This window comes from Panthera uncia, chromosome A2 (genome assembly GCF_023721935.1).
Source record: "Panthera uncia isolate 11264 chromosome A2, Puncia_PCG_1.0, whole genome shotgun sequence".
In the NCBI taxonomy this organism is placed as follows: domain Eukaryota; kingdom Metazoa; phylum Chordata; class Mammalia; order Carnivora; family Felidae; genus Panthera; species Panthera uncia.
The window spans coordinates 122,630,890-122,647,021 of NC_064816.1; the positions used below are offsets into that span (position 1 = coordinate 122,630,890).

At 43.9% G+C, this 16,132-nt stretch overlaps 1 protein-coding gene across 2 annotated transcripts in view; it reads right to left on the bottom strand.

The window, feature by feature from the left end:
* Positions 1-11,633, bottom strand: part of ELMO1 (engulfment and cell motility 1) — a 533,507-nt gene extending 521,874 nt beyond the window's left edge. The window contains exon 1 of one of the 2 annotated variants that reach the window (XM_049642948.1): positions 11,551-11,633. The gene's annotated coding sequence lies outside the window, so the exon portion shown is untranslated. Of the gene's footprint in view, positions 1-11,374; positions 11,464-11,550 lie in introns of those variants that run through there. The other variant, XM_049642946.1, reaches the window with a different exon arrangement.
* Positions 11,634-16,132: the final 4,499 nt, after the last annotated feature.

Sequence of the window (16,132 nt, forward strand, 5' to 3'; positions counted from 1 at the left end):
TCACAACTTCTATGACAGCAGAATCATGTCTCACAGGAATATAAGTGAATCCACTACTACCGTCCTCTTCTTTCTGCCATCTTGCTTGCAGTCAGCCCTTGGGTCAGGTGATGAACAGTCTGCCACCTGACTGTGTTCTGGCACTAGGTCTCATGGCAAATTGTTCTCCACCCCTCACCAAGTAGCATGGCCACTCAACACAACATCCCAACGTAACAGGTTCAACTGAGGCAAAAATGAATTTGACAAATTGATGGAGACTTGGCAGCAGGAAAGTTAGCATTTGGTGCGCTGCAGAAAAGAGCACTGAATTTGGATCTGCATGATGCTAGGCAGCCAGCCTCTCTAACAGACAAACTTCGTCACCCATAAAATGGGTACAGGGCAAATCAAGGTGTCTGAATCATAGTTAAACTGATACGCAGTTTGCTCTGAATGTAATTCTCCAGTTATTTACTATAAATCTGTGTTTCACTACATAAATCTCTTTATGGGTCTTTAAACATTTATTTAACATTGGATCCTACTTAAAGTTACACACCAATCCTAATACACGTTGTAGAGGTATTGCTACACAGGTGACAATCCAGCAGCTGAATCATCCATACTTATCACCCTGCTTGGGAGAAGAGATAGGGACTGGAAATTTTATTTTACACTGAGAATAGGGTGCGATTTGTCACATACCAAACAAGATTTGCATCTAGAGAAGATATGAGTGACTTCTACAACTACAGCAACGGGAGGTGGGGAAGCCACACTCTTTCGAAGCACAAGTTTAGAGAAGCAGTTTCCGTTTCGCACAGTTCTCTTGCACACTTCTACGTCATGGCAGTTTAGCGTCTGCATTGAGGTTGGTTTTTTTTTCAATCCACTTCGTGAAGGCCATTACCAAGTGACAGGTACATGTGCTACTCCTTAATGAGCTGGTGCATCTGTAAGCCAGTTGTTGCCTTCCTGGAGGCACATAAAGCAGAAAAGTCACCCAAACAACTAGGAAAAGCCAGAAAAAATAAACAGAAATGGAAACAGGTGGCTTCTACTTAGGTGGCCATAAAATGAATTGTCCAACCTGAGACACTTTTGAAAGGGAGAGTTGGCATGCTTCATTACTCTGGGCCAACAGATCGATGCTGGGTCACACTCAGGACTATAGTCATCCTACTTTTATTTTTCTGTTTTAATCCCCAGAGTATTTCCTAATCAGGTTGACAGGTTCAGATCAAAGAAGAAAGATTAACACTTTACTACCACCCACCTGCCATTGAACATTAATAGGTCCCTACTTACTGGAATGTTCCAAATGATTCAAAACGAGACGTTTACAAAGTGTTATTGGAACCACTCAATTTCCTTAATAGGCAACACAACCAATGAAACCCAGTTCAACTGAATTAAATTCCTGCCATTTGCTCTTCCACCAGTACTCCACTAAGTGGGACGTTTCTCACTGGGCTCCTGTCCACACTGGGCAAGTGCAAACATCCCCCCCCCAGAAAACTGGAATCAAGGAAAGGGGAAGAGTCCCAATTAGCAACCTCCATTCTCTCTACATGAAGCAAAATAATAATAAAATAACACAGCAAAACCCCACGTTAGTTCCAAGTGAATGAGAGAAAGAGATCTATTTACAAGAGCTTTTACTTGAGGACCTCAAGTTGCTAACAGGATTCATTAGGTCAGTTCTTTTCATTCACAATTGATCGTAATTTCCCCTGACCTGTATTTCAGCAGCTTACCTCTCTGTGTTCTTGAGCAAAAGAGACATAAATCAAACTAACAGTCTAGCCAGGACCTTAACAGGAATTTCCTGGGCTATTTACAACTCATAGAGAAGATGAAATAATAAATGTATGTCTTTAAAGGATTTTAGCAAGATATTTGAATAAAAAACCTGAATAGTAACTATTTGAATTAGTAATAATAACATCAGTAACAACAGCAAATCCAATGCACTGCTTCTGGGGTACCCTACTTTACAATCATCATTACATTTAATTACCTCAGCAGCTCCAAAAGATAGGGACTTAGATTACCTCCCCTTTCAGATACGAAAACTGAGGCTGAGAATGATAATTAACTTACACCAAGTCATTCAGCTGATAAAGTCAAAAAGATACCTGAATCCTCAGCCAGCAAGTATTTATTTATTTAGCTTTAAATCTCAAAGGCTCCTACTTTTTCCCTTCTCTCCAAAACTAATCAGTCACTAAGTTTTGTTTTGTTTTGTTTTGTTTTCATCAATATCAATATCAATATCCTTTCTCTCCAACCTCCATCCAGCCTTTGGTTGGGGGTGGGGGGTTGTCTCTGGAAATTGTTTCCTTAAAGGAAGAGGATGGCCCACTACTCAGACTAGAAGGTAGGGTAGAGAGACCTGTTTTCAGGTTGCATTTACACCACAAGCATGCTGCTTTACTTATTTATTCATTTGCCTAAGACTGCATGTTTTTCTGGGTAGCCGCAGAAGGAAGAAGCTTATAGCTTCCGTCTGTCCTTGGTACCTCCTTCCTGCTGCCCCCTCTCATCTACCTTCCCTGGGTGCCCTGGCAGTTATATTTCTCATCAAATTCCAATTGTGTCTTTTCCTTGCCTAAAATCCTTTGTTTTTCCTTTCCATTCAATCTAAATGCCCAGCTCCCAGAAGAGTTGACACAAGGCCTCTTCCAGACTTTCTCCTGACTACCCTGATTGATGTATTCCTTGGACATACCATGTTTTTTTTTTTCTTTTAATACTCAGCTTTCCAGATCTTTCTCAAAGTTACTTTATTGTGAACTCTTTCCTCTGTGATCTGCAAACACTCTACACATACATTCATCACACTCCATTATGACTATCTGCTAATGGGTCTGTGTTCCACACAGCCCCTCTTCCCATACGGCTCATATGAAGTGGATCTTATAATGTCCAAGAAGTGCCTTGACCTCAGAACATGAAATGCAATTAAAATGGTTGCTGAATAAAAGAATGAATGAATGAACGAATAATGTAAATAATGTGTTATGGTGAGTGCTATAAGTGTAGCAATATTTCAATGTGAAAACATTTATATGCATTTAAGTGTAAGCCACACATTTATTTTTTAAAGTATACTACAATTAACAAATAAATCTTTATTGTGCTTCTCTCATATAAACCCAGGCAAATGTTTCCCAAAACTCTCTACTGAAGAATGGATAGTAACTGAGAAAATAGTTCTAATGAGTTGAAGTCACTTCGTGGCAGTAGAGTAAGTCCAAAAATGATGGAAACATTCATTCCTTGATAAAGGTTCTGATTTAACAAAATTTGTACTGACTTGCTGTAAATATGACAAGCACTGAAGAAAATAAGATTTAGCAGCTGATATAGTAAGTGTCTTTACTTCTAAGACCTTTCATTATTAAGAGAGCTGCATAAATGTATGTGTATGTGTGTGTGTCTTTCTCTCTCACACATACATACACAACACATGCTTACTATTAAGTGTATGATAGAATCAACCCCTTCCCCCAAACCTAAATTTTTGAGTACTCAGTCACTTCCCACAGAGTGGCCCACAATTGGAATAACTGGGGCACAGGGTCTACTCTAAAAATGCTCTAAAAACGGTGAGGCGGGGCAAGGGGCGAAGGTGGTCAGGAGTCAAGTAAAAACCAGGCTTACTGAGTGTGATTGGAATTCACTCTTCACTCGGCCAAAAATACGCAATCTAACCAAAGTCCTTCCACTAGCTCTACCTCCCAAGCCACATGCCTTTTCAGGGCCACGGGCAAAGCCAGCTGTGGCTCTGCATTTGGATTAAAGAGCCTGAAAACAGGAAAAAAAAAATATTTTGAAATGCATTACGCTTCAAAATTAAGGGTAATTGTGTGTAGCAGCCTGGAAAATATAGCTCATCTAGTACTGCTCAGCCACAGAACCCCATAGCACAAAATGCTGGCTCTCTAAATGTAATTTCAAACTTTAAAAAAAAAAAAGGCACAAAGGGCGGAAGGAAGGGTGGAGGGTTGGCATAGGGCTGTGACTTATAAGAAGGCTGCTGCCTTGGGGAGACATAGCCAGCATACAAGCCAGCAATATTTCTACATTACTTAAGCCACTAGATGATGCTCTGCACTATTACTGCAGCCAAACAGTGAAGGTAAATAAAAGGTCGACAGATAATTACATAAGAAAATAAATGTGGCAAGATTAGGACAGAAATCTAATGGATAGAGGGGGAAAGGACTTCACATACAAACGTACCTTAAAGCTTTCCCCTGACCAGTACAATGTCCTGGTCACACTAATGGAATATCAATATCTATTACTATCCAACTAGCCAAGGTACATTTTACAAGCAATGGAGGAGGTATTTCACCCTGTTAACTCATTCCCACACAGACACTTCCTTAATCTTGTGACAGAGGCCTCTGAATGTAGCCAAACTGAGCTTTGTTAACCATCTTCCTCATTTCCTTTATCATATTCCCATTAGGTAGAGGTGATGGTTAAGGCAGCAACCAGTGGCCAGAATTCCAGACCTTCTGTGGAAACTGAAACATAAAGTCATGAGCTGCAAGGTTTCTTCAGCCACAGCAGACCAGGAAGAAACACACATGAAATTCAAACTTGAAAGGGAGCTGGGTTAGGAAGACAATTGTAAGACAGGAGGGAAGGAAGCTCCAGAGGAAATCTGAAGATCTAGGGAAAATAAAAGAACATATAGGGTGAGGCCATCTATCTGTGAATACACCACCTCAGGGTCTAAGAATTCACCAGTATCGAGAAAACTGGGGCACTTACAAACTGCTATCAAAAGTCTAGCCTGTCAGCACACAATTAGTCTAATTTACGTAAGGAAACAAAACAATGGTTCTCAATTGGGGGATGAGGGGTTGCCCTCTCAAGAACAATAGGCAATGTCTGGAGGCATTTTTAGTTATTACAACTGGGTGTTGCTCCTGGCATCCAGAGGGTAGAGGCCAAAAAAAGCTAGTATTTCTTACAATGCACAGGACAGCACCCTCAACAAAGAATTATCCAGCCCCATAGGTCAAGAGTCCTGAGGTTGAGACTGCCTGAAATAGTCAACATAAAACTGGCAATAGCCAGAGGTTCCTAGGTGGCTAAGTTGGTTATTTCGGCTCAGGTCATGATCTCACAGTTCATGAGTTCAAGCCCCACATCGGGCTCTGCGCTGACACTGCAGAGCCTGTTTGGGATTCTCTCTCTCCCTCTCTCTCTGACCCTCCCCCACTCACCCTCTCTGTCTCTCTCTCTCTCTCTCTCAAAAATAAATAAACTTAAAAAAAAAATAAAGGGCAATAGCCTGCAAGGAGAAAAAGAACAGAATCAGTAGCTTCAGCATCACCCAAGGGAAAAACCATTCTGGTTGAAGACTCCAGTCTCTGGTTCCCTTAGTTGGTATTAATCTATGGGGCAGAAGTAGCAAAACTTAAGACTAGATGGAAAATGCTGTTAAATGCATTCCCTACCACCGTTCGGTCCCTCCCCACCACCAACTGGTTCCATGCTTTTGCTTTCACCATGACTCACCCACAGAGAGAGAGGAAAAAAAAGTGTTCGCTAAAGAATATGTGTCTATTCTCCTTGGCAAACACTGTTCTCATTTTTGATTAATGAATTCCATTCTGGCTTATATGCTCCAATATCATGAGCTTAGGTGATGGGCATGCTGTCCCCCCCACTAGTTTAGCTTCAGAATGAGATATCCAAAGAGAGGCACCAACTCAGCAAAACTTGGTCTCAGGGGCAGAAAGCACATCCCTGGGAGCCATGGCAACCCAAAGCACATCCACTGGAACCCAGGGCACTTCTACCAGCATACAGGAGGGAAGTGCTCCCTGGATGCACTGCAGCCTAGCTCAACATGGGGCTTCTGGCCTCAGGCCAGGCTAGTACAAGAGAACCAACAAGAGCAGGAAATCACCAAAACAGGCATCATGGTGCACGGAAAAGGACCAACAGGGGAAGAAGAGTCAGGAAAGCTCAGATCTACTCTCCAAATATCCCTGTGACATTTCATTCCTCCAAGCCACATCTGTAAAGTAGGATAATACTCTGCTGTCTATTCTCCACCATTTCCAAAGCAGCATTCTGGGAAGAAGGGTGTCAGCTCTTGATGCAAGGAGGAAAATATCGCACGGATCCTGTGACTCCAAGACCACTGAGGCAATGCTCAATCAGGGCTTACCTAATCATGGTACCCTCCAACCACTGTCCCTTACCCAACAAGGACAACCCACCCAACACACAGCAGTCCTGGAGTCCAGCAAGTAGTAAACGTTTTCTAACTGAGGGAAGTTTTATTCCCTGAATTAACTGTTAGAACTAAAATAGCCAAAACTGTAGCCTCAATTCCTAAAATTGAAGTTCCAATAATAATCTTGCTCAGATTCTGGAAATCAGTGTTTGTGGGGGCCTAGAACACTGACTGGGAATCGTCATCTCCTTCTATTTATACATGTGACTAATCTCTCCACTCAGCACTACGCCAGGTTGTTGCTGTGGTTAATTCTATTTAATGTGCTAGCGTTCCCTCTCCCACACAGATTCCTATTGGATACTTCACTGTTCACTTCCTTAGGCCAGTGACAAAATTCTGGTCAAACTGTACCTGCACTTATCCTGTGAAAGCTTAGAAAACACAGTTAACCTAACCCCGGATCCTAACAATGTTTTATGGGCCTCAGGACTGGTTATTATAAATAAGTTAGAATTGTTAATACTCCCACGACCTAAATTATCCAGGAGATTGAAAACCGCAACCCCTCTGTGTGTTACGCATGCAGGGATGGCTTCGCTGTACCTAATAATGCTGTGCTGAGCATAGTCAAAGGCTTTCAGGGGCCACATGCCTTTCACGGGAGCCACACTCTCTCTCCTGGATGGTTGGTCTTTAAAATCTTTGTTTTGGATGGTGCTAAAGTTCTCACCCTTTTTTCTTCTTTGGTTGGCCAGGCCCAAGCCCAAGTCCTCTAAAATGTTTTATTTAGAGGTACCTTAACCAACACTTAGTTGGTCAAGCATCTTGAGTCTTGATCTCGACTCAGGTCTTGATCTCAAGGCCCTGAGTTCAAGACCCGTGCTGGGTTCTGCACTGGGCATGAAGCCTACGTAAAAATAAATAAATAAAATAAAATGTTTTATCTAATTATGTGTCACAGCAGCGTGGCTGCCACAAGAAAAGATGACTAGTGTCTTTGCAAATGTCCAAAAATAATTAAGATAGGCATATGGGGAATACCGGGTATAAAATATGAAAGGAAAAGTTGATTAAGCTTCCAAAGACCTCCAAAGCACTAAACTAAAACTTGGCCAGAAAAGAGTACATTCATTTTATTCTAAGTAAGGTTAAAGAGTTATTTCCAATGAATCTACTGCCTCGCCATATCGGTAAGTGACAAACATACCAACCAGATTTCCAGTTTTGCCAATATGGCAGAATCACAGCCAGGCATATCATCAAGTTCTATAAACAGTAGCATTTTAAAAGTTAAGTCAATGGCTAACACTTTCACTGCATCTAATTGAACATTTGTAAATAGCAGCTCTTGCAGGAAATTAAACCAATAGCATTGGTAAGGGGTGGGAGCAGCTAAATATTTCTTAAAGTACGGCCTTGTGAACCACTTTCATCAGGATCTCTGGCAAATTGGTTGAACATGTAGATTCCTAGGGCCTCCAGGGTTATTAAAATAGACCTTTTAATAGACTTTTTTTTTAACCTTAAGCAACGCATTTGACATTAAGATTCAGTGTCTGTTTTGTAAAACACCCTATTTTCCATTGTACCCTTCTATTTCATGTTTTAAACTGCTGGTTTGGACATGATAAATTGATATTATGGTCTACTCCTGGACTGCAACCCCAAACTTCAGAAACACTAGACTAGCTGACAAGAAGGAAGCAGAGATGGAGTTGCATAATTAGCAGCAAACACTTGAGGCTTTGTGATGTAGACAGGGTTTAGTAATTCCCCACCTTTTCCCAATTCAATAGAATGAATGTCTTAAAAACCAAACTACCCACCTGGATGGTTTCAGGCATTAAAAAGTTGTGGCAGGCTTCCTGTTACAAACCTTAAGGGTACCCAGTGTCTTAGATCAGAACAGGAAATGTCCTCCATAGGAATGATTAGCTCTAAACCTTCAGTGTTAAGAAAGATGGTAAGGTAAGCAACGTGTGCACTCAGTAGAGCCCCTTGGCACACCCCAGCCACATCCTCTCTGCAAGGGCTTCAAAGCACTCTCTTCCTCCACCTCTCCCCACCCATTCACAACAAACACCCAAAGGGGGTAAATTACTTTAAACCACTTAAGTATTATCTTATCTCAATACTGTAATTTCATAAATGCTTATGATTTAGAAGCACTATAGAAGCCCTTCATCTGTTTTCTCCCTTTCATTTTTCTTCTCCTAGACATTTGCCGCTTCTCTTCTTCCTTACGTCCTCTCCTCCTCTGCCTTCACCTCCATCTTCTGGGAAAGCAGAACAAGATATAGTGGCTATCTGACTTCACCCCACTCACAGCAATGCCCTTCTTACTGAGGGGGTATTTCTTTGAGTAAAGCAACACGTACTTTAGCAAAGACTTTCTCCAAGGAATATGATAAAACAAACACCAGATCAGAAGTGGCTACGTGTTATCAATAAACTATACTGGTCTTCTACTCTCTCAAGGAATCACCTCTCTGTTCCTTTCTTCAGGCTAAAATTCTGAGTCTACTCAGGGCAGAAAGAGGTCTGCAAGAAGAATGGCTGGGCATGGTAGGAAGGACAAAGGAAAGAAAGAAAGCAAAAGCCTGTTACCTGGGTTCACTTGCCACTGATGCTGCAATATTTGCCTGGTATATTTCCCATAATAGGCATCTCTCGGTCAGTACACCAGTCTAGGTTCTGGACCTATACACAAGTCAAGGTCCCTACCCTCATGGAACTTCCATTCTAATGGGAAAACAGACATAATCAAATAAACAAATGAATATGTAATGCCAGGGGGTAACAAATGCTGAAGTGGGAGGGGGGGGGCGGAACTGAGTTACTTAAGAGGACCATGGAGTGGCTGGTTGCTATTTTACATGAGGTCAGAAAAGGCTGCCTATAAGCTGACAACTGGGTAGAAGAGACCTGAAGTGTGCAAGGGAGTGAGCCATCTGGACATGTGGGGAAAAGTTCTTTGTGCAAAAGGAATAACATATGCAAAGGTCCTGGGGAAAGAACTTGGTGAAAAAGAAGAATGTAAGGCAATCACATTGGCTGCAGTTTTAAGAAAAGTAGGAATAGGACAAGGGGGGATGGGTGTGTGTGTGTGTGTGTGTGTGTGTGTGTGTGTGTGTGTGTGTGAAGATATGGCCACTAACAGGACTACCCATCCTGTAGCCCAAAAAGGGATCCTAAATTCCACCAGACCCAGGTCTGGGACTGCCTCACGACTTCCCCTTCCCGGACACCTGCTAACTTTTTCCCCAGTTCCCTTCCCTCCAGACCCCACCCCCCACTGCAGAGTTCCAACACTGCAGGTCAAGTCATTCCCTCACAATTTCCCAAGACAACCAGTCCATCTAATTAAAAAAAAAAAAAAATCTGAGTAATAAATGTACTAGGAAAAAAGGCAACATTTAACCTGTAAGCCCTCAAGAGATAGGAAATGTACCATAGTAAAGAGCAGAAGTTCAGAAGGGCAACCATAAAAAAAAAAAAAAAAAAAAGTCTGCCACCTGACGGCAGGGTATCTGGGCTTCTGAGTCCCCAGTTCTGTAAACTGGGAAACAAAAATCCTTGAAATAACCTTGGGAAGTGGGTATGGAGGGGAAAAATGAAAAACCACAACCAGAAAAGGCCCTTAACAATAGCTACTGCCAGCCTTTTGATCTAAAAGTGAACCCCAGTGGGGTTATGCCCCTCTAGTTCCTAAAGTTACCCTCAAATGATTGATGCATAAATGCATATCATTAATTACTTTTATTTTATAAACAAACAAACAAACAAAAACCTCCGAAATTCTTCCACCGCTAGCCCCAAGCCACTAGCAGCGATAACCTGGGAGCCTGCAAGTCCCTGCCTCCGGAGGCAGAAACCCTGGTCTCAAGCTTCTCTGAAATCTTAAATACAGCGGATTAAGTCCGCATCCTTCTTGGCCAGCGGTGTTAGCAGGCCCATGGTCCGAGGCACAGGGCTGCACAAAATATGCTCAGTGAGTCCTAAGAGCTGTCCAGAGGACCCCAGGGCCAGGTCACTGGGGGAGGCCAAGCCCTGCAGCTTTAGGTCAACGCAGGTCCCACCGCCAACAACCTCTGCCCGGAATTGCCAACTTCAAACGTCCGGCCCCCAAGCGGGAGAGGGTCACTTGGCGGGAAGTCCCAAGCTCGGAGCCCCTCACGATCACACACACACACACACACACAGCACACACACACACACACACACACACACACACACACGCTCACTTGCTCACACGCTCGCCGCCCTCGCGCGCGCCCGCGACACAACACGGACTTCCCAACCCCAAACACACGCGCGCACCCCAGGGCTGGCAGACTTCTATATTTCCTCTTCCTCAAAGCTACTCTAGCGATCTCCGCCGCCCCTCTCAGCTCGGATTCCAGGACCCCCAAAGCTCCGTTGGCCCCTACTCTGAAGGCGCGCCGCGTGCCCCCCCCATTCCATGCCAGTATCTCCCATAGAACCCCCCTGCCCCCGCCTCCTTCGTTCCGAGTCCCAGCGGGAGACCCCGGCATGTTCCCAGGAGGCGAGTATTTACTAACTGTCGCCCCTGAGGGTCCCAGCCGCCCCAATCGCTTCCTCCTGCCCCTTCGGGCCCTCCATCCCTCTAGCCCATCGCTGTCCCCTCCCAAGAGCGCGATCGCCAAGGGATTCCCTCCCATCTGCGAGTACCAGAGAAAAGCCGGAGCCCGAGCTGCCAGTACCTTCCCAGGCGCAGCCTCTCGGATCTCCAAGCCCCCAAATCCCACACTCCCCTGTCCCCTGTCCCCCCCGAGCCAGCAGCGCAGTCCTTCGGCGGCCCCCACCAGCCGGCCCTGGCCAAATCGCCTCCGCGGGTTCCCGGGCCCCGGGCCCTGCTCTCCATCTCCCGCGCGCCCTCCCTTCGCTCCCACTCCCACTCCCACTCCAGCCGCCCGGCTCTACCCAGACTTCCCCAACTGCTGAGCGCCCCGGAGCGCCCGCAGCCCTCGCCCCGCAGAGCGCCGCGGCTACCCCTGCTCCAGCCGCGGAGCCCCCAGGGAGGAAACAAAAGTGTCTCCGCGGCGCCCAGAGTCCCCCAGAACAGGACGCCTCCTCCAGTGCCCCAGCCTCAGCTCCCTCCCCGGCCGCGCTGAGGTCAGCGAGTCGCGGCGCGGCGCCAATCCAGGAAACTTTACGAACCTGCCCGGGGTCGCAGGACAGCGGCGGTGGCGGCGAGGGTTCCGTGCCACCAGAGCTCTGGCGACCCGTGACCATTGAAGGGGGCCAGAAGCTCTGTCCCTCAGCTACGGGCCGCGGCCGTATGGGTGGCTCTGCCTCTATCCCGTGCCCATCCTCGCCCGCGCACACGCACTTACACTGGGGATCCGCCGGCTGCTGCGCCGCCGGCTGCCGCTGCTCTCACTTCCTCTTCCTTCCTCCTGCTGGCCAGAGACACATTTTGCATCTGCAAGGCATCCCGAGATCAACCGCGAACTCTCCTCCCGAGCGGACGCTGCAGAGTGGCCGCCGCCGCCCCCGGCACCTGCACGCCGGCACGCGTGGTTGGCGCTTTCACCTCCCGCCCGCGCCCTGGAGCCTGCCTACTGCACTTTGCCTGCGGGGTGGAGGGTGGAGGGAAATGTCCACGACTTTTTGAAGTCCCCCTACTTAAAAAGAAGAAAAATGTCAAACACCGTGCACGCCTCAGATCGGCTATAAATAATATGTGTGCAGAGCATGACTTCTCGGATGAGCTCACACGCGGCGCTTTGCAGGCACTAATTAACTCCGTCACCGTCATAGCGCCACCTCCGGGAGGCCGAGAGCGCGTGGCATCTTTTTATAAGCTTTCATTTTTGGCAGCTGGTTTGGAATTTCGAGGGGAAACTTCGGTGGGCTGTTTTAAAGCTACTTTAAGAGGCTGGTGTGTTTGTTCTGACGCTCTGCCTCTACCCGTGAGCAGAGTGGCAAAAATAACAAAACCTTTACTCCCTCTTATAGTCACCTATGCATTTACACTATTTATTTCTAATCAATTAAACCAGGGACTCCCTAATTTTGCATAACTTTTCATAAAGCAAGACGTTCTACCCCCAATTTGGTATTTGGAGTACGTTATTTAATTAATGCAACCTACTTTTGTGACTTTCAAAGCAAAATTCAAACAAATGAACTCCCAGTGTAGCTGCCAGAAGGGAAATGACAGTCCTTGGAAGGTTGCAGGAAAAACACCTGCTCTCTCCAAATTCAGAAGTATATACGTTGGCTCTACCAGAAAAGACAAAGGCAGTTGTTACTTCAAACTGGCAAAGGAGGTAAATCAGAAGCAAGGAGGCATTGGAATATAAGGTGGAAGGTAAAGGTCCTCTTTAAATTGCAATCCCACTCCCTCCCCTGCCAAGAGATTTAAATTTTAACCCTGTGCTGGCTCCTCATTAGCAGCCAAGAGCCCCGAGCAACTATCACTTTAAATGTGGCTAGTCCTGAGATGTTATGAAAATATAGACACAGAACTTAGTGTGAAAAACAGAACGCTAAATACCTTGTTAATAATTTTTGTGTTGATTACATCACTTGAACAAATGATAATAGTTTAAGATGTGATGAGTCAGTTGGGTTATTGTATTGGGTTAAAATATAAGTATAAATACATATATATGTAATAATTAAAATATTTTCAATAGCTTAATTTTACATTTTTAATGTGGCTAATAGAAAAAGTAAGATTACACATATGGCTCTCATTAGTGGCTCACATTATATTTCTAATGAACAGCCCTGATCTGACCTCTTATTATATGCATAACCTCTGAAGGCAATATTAGTAGCAGGAAGACTTGGGTCCAGATCATTATAAGCCAATAACTTAAAGTAGGATGATTCCAGAAAAGTAATCAGCCTTCCTCATCTGTAAAATGATAATGATATAATAACAGTAAATAGGTAAGTATCCAAACGAAATAAGTTAATAAGCAGCCAGTAAAAGGAATCTTTACCAATGATGCTATGAGCACTTGTAATGGTAACTATGAATTTGATCCACAACTTTTTAGCTAAGACATATAAAGACTTCAACTATAGTGCAGACATCATGAGCACTCAGTAAATGTTAGCTGTCATAATTGTTCCAAGAGTAAACAGGGAACTCTGTGTCTCTCCTTGCACAGCAATTAGACAAATCCACCTCCTTGTACCCTTTGATCCCAGCTCTGCCCTCTGCAGTTAACATGGAATAAGTCACATCCCTCCTCCAAGGGATACCCTTTTTCAGATTTTTGAAGACAGACACTGAATTCTATCTAAACATTCTCCTGAGGATTAAATGCTCTCCGTTACTCTAACTTCTATGGTTTCAAATCCTATGGTTTCAAATCTCTCTCATCTTAACCATCTTTCCCTTGAAGGACACCAGTCTTGATCCTTAAAAAAAATTAGTTGTCATATTAATTAATTAATTAATTAACCATTACAAACAATACAGCTAAATCTTATCAATAATAGATGCATTATTTTTCAAATGCATCTATCTCACTGCTGATCCAATTGCAAGGCAAAATTCTTTGTTATGTTACTGTTAGGTCATGTCTGTGTTTATGTGGTTGATCTCTGGGACCAAAGACCCTGGTTCACCTTCTCTAAGTCTTTTTGAATTTGATGCAGTCAGGCATCAGTGTCTCCCCACACCCACAGATTAGGTGAGAACAGATCAGGGTTCTGGAAAACACCCCACTAAGTGGCTTCCTCTGCCATGATAAGGATCAGAGTCTTTGGATTCACTAGTTCCTCTCACTTTTATTCTATAAATGCTATATAGTGAGACCCTGGTCTTAACCTCCAATTTTTTTCTTGTTAAGCTTTGGGTCTCAGGGTCTAACTGAGGTTTCTTCTTTGGTCATCCAGATTCTAACTCATCCGTTCACTTTATCTATTGCCTACAGTATTAGGAGGCAAAATATCCCCTTCCTTCTATGTAGAACCTGTATTTCTAATCCTTGTTACTAATAAGGTGTGAGGTCCAGGCAAACCCTCTTAGAGAATAGCTCACACTCCGGATTTGTCTGTCTCTTGTGGTGTGATTTCACTTACCCCTTTATCCTTTGTCCTTTTTGCTATATGGATTAGGGCTTCAGGTTAAACATTTTTGGTAAGAACATTTCATGAGCAATATGGGTACTCGACACTACATCACACTGGTATATGCATTGTCAGTCTATGCCAGTCTTGGTGGTACTAACTTTAACCGCCTGGGAAATGTCACCACCAAGTGAATTAACTCCAGTGAAAAAGTAAGTTTTCCCTTTACAAGTAATAATAAATCTGTGATAGGATACTTTACACTGTGCAAATATCCTATTCCAGAATGATCTTTTAACCAGTGGTTTTAGCATCTCCTAGCAATCCTCCCCACTTAATTTGATTCCTTCTTGCTTCCTATTTACTTTAGTTTATTTCCCCAGTTCTGGATCCCAGTAACCATATCTTACGTCTCTCCCACCTCCAGGCCCCCTGGCATTAGTATTCACCCCTACTCTCACCTGGTTTTGGACATCTGTTCTTATGTTCTCTTTCAGACTGAACTCATGCCTCCAGTCCTATTGTCTTTGTTTTGCTCCAGTCTTTCTCTCTACAACCAGGGAAGTACTGTCTCCTTCAAGGGTAGAGGGGATTTGGGGATATGTATTAGGCTAAAGGGCTTATTTCCATCTGGGCATGCCATTTACTATGTCAGCACTCCATACTTTTGGGAGGAGTAGAGAGGGCTTCCAGCAGGGCATCAGTAGAAAATATCACAGTGTATCTTGTCATGAAAGAGTCCCAAGAAAAGCAAAGAAAATGTTCCTTGTTTGCTTTCTGCTATTGGAGGTAATTTCATGTCTTACCAATTAGTGGAATCAGAGAGAATTTTCCTGTCAATTTTCCTGCAGAATTTCCACACCTGCAGTCTCCACATTCTTTGCTTCTGCATATACAGGGCTAAGTTCTCCTTCAGACCCAAAGAAGGACAGGGAGCACAGCTGTGTAAAGATCACAAACCAGAGCAGCTGGATGACTCAATTGGTTGAGTGTCTGACTCTTGATTTCAGCTCAGGCCAGGGTCATGGGATTGAGCCCCATGTCAGGCTCCACACTGAGCATGGAGCCTGCTTGGGATTCTCTCTTTCTCTCTCTCTCTCTCTCTCTCTCTCTCTCTCTCTCTCTCTCTCTCTCCCTCCCTCCCTTTTCCCCTCTCCCCAATCACAATCTGTCTCTAAAAATAAAAATTCTTTTTCTTTTTTACAAGTGTAGAATTATTAATAAAAAAAAGATCACAAAATCAAGTAGGGAAATTTACATCTTACAAACTCAGTGTCAAATAGGTGAGGCTCACATCCCTGGTGTTATGAGGCTCCAATCAGCTTTCTGTAGTTTGAAGCTTTGAGAAGTTTCTTTCAAGTTTCCACTCTTTTCACCTTTGGAGTTCTTTATTCTTCTATACTTTGGTCCTTTGGGCATCTATTTTCCCTACTGTGCTCTTTTTACCATCCTCCATAAACAAATTTATTTCTCAGCACTTCCTTGTTTTCTGTGAAAGTAATATCCTTCTATTCTGAGCAACAGATTCTCCCCAGTTTAGGGTTTAAAATGTTCTCTTAAACCAGGAAAGGTTTTCTCGTGCCCCTTTGCAGTCAACCGTTCCCCTCCTCCCTCCCAGCCCTAGGCAATCACTGATCTGCTGACGCTAAAAAAGCTTTATCTTTTCTAGAAATCCACATAATTGGAATCATAGAGCATATATTCTTTTAGGTCTTGCTTTTTTCATTATGTATGATATTTATACCAGTAGTTCATTTCTTTTTTCTGAGTGAGTGGTATTGCACTGTATGGCTATATCATTATTTATTCTTTTATTTATTCATCTGTGGTTGGACATTGGATTGCTTCCAGTTTTTAGCTAGTATGAATGAAACTGCTACATTC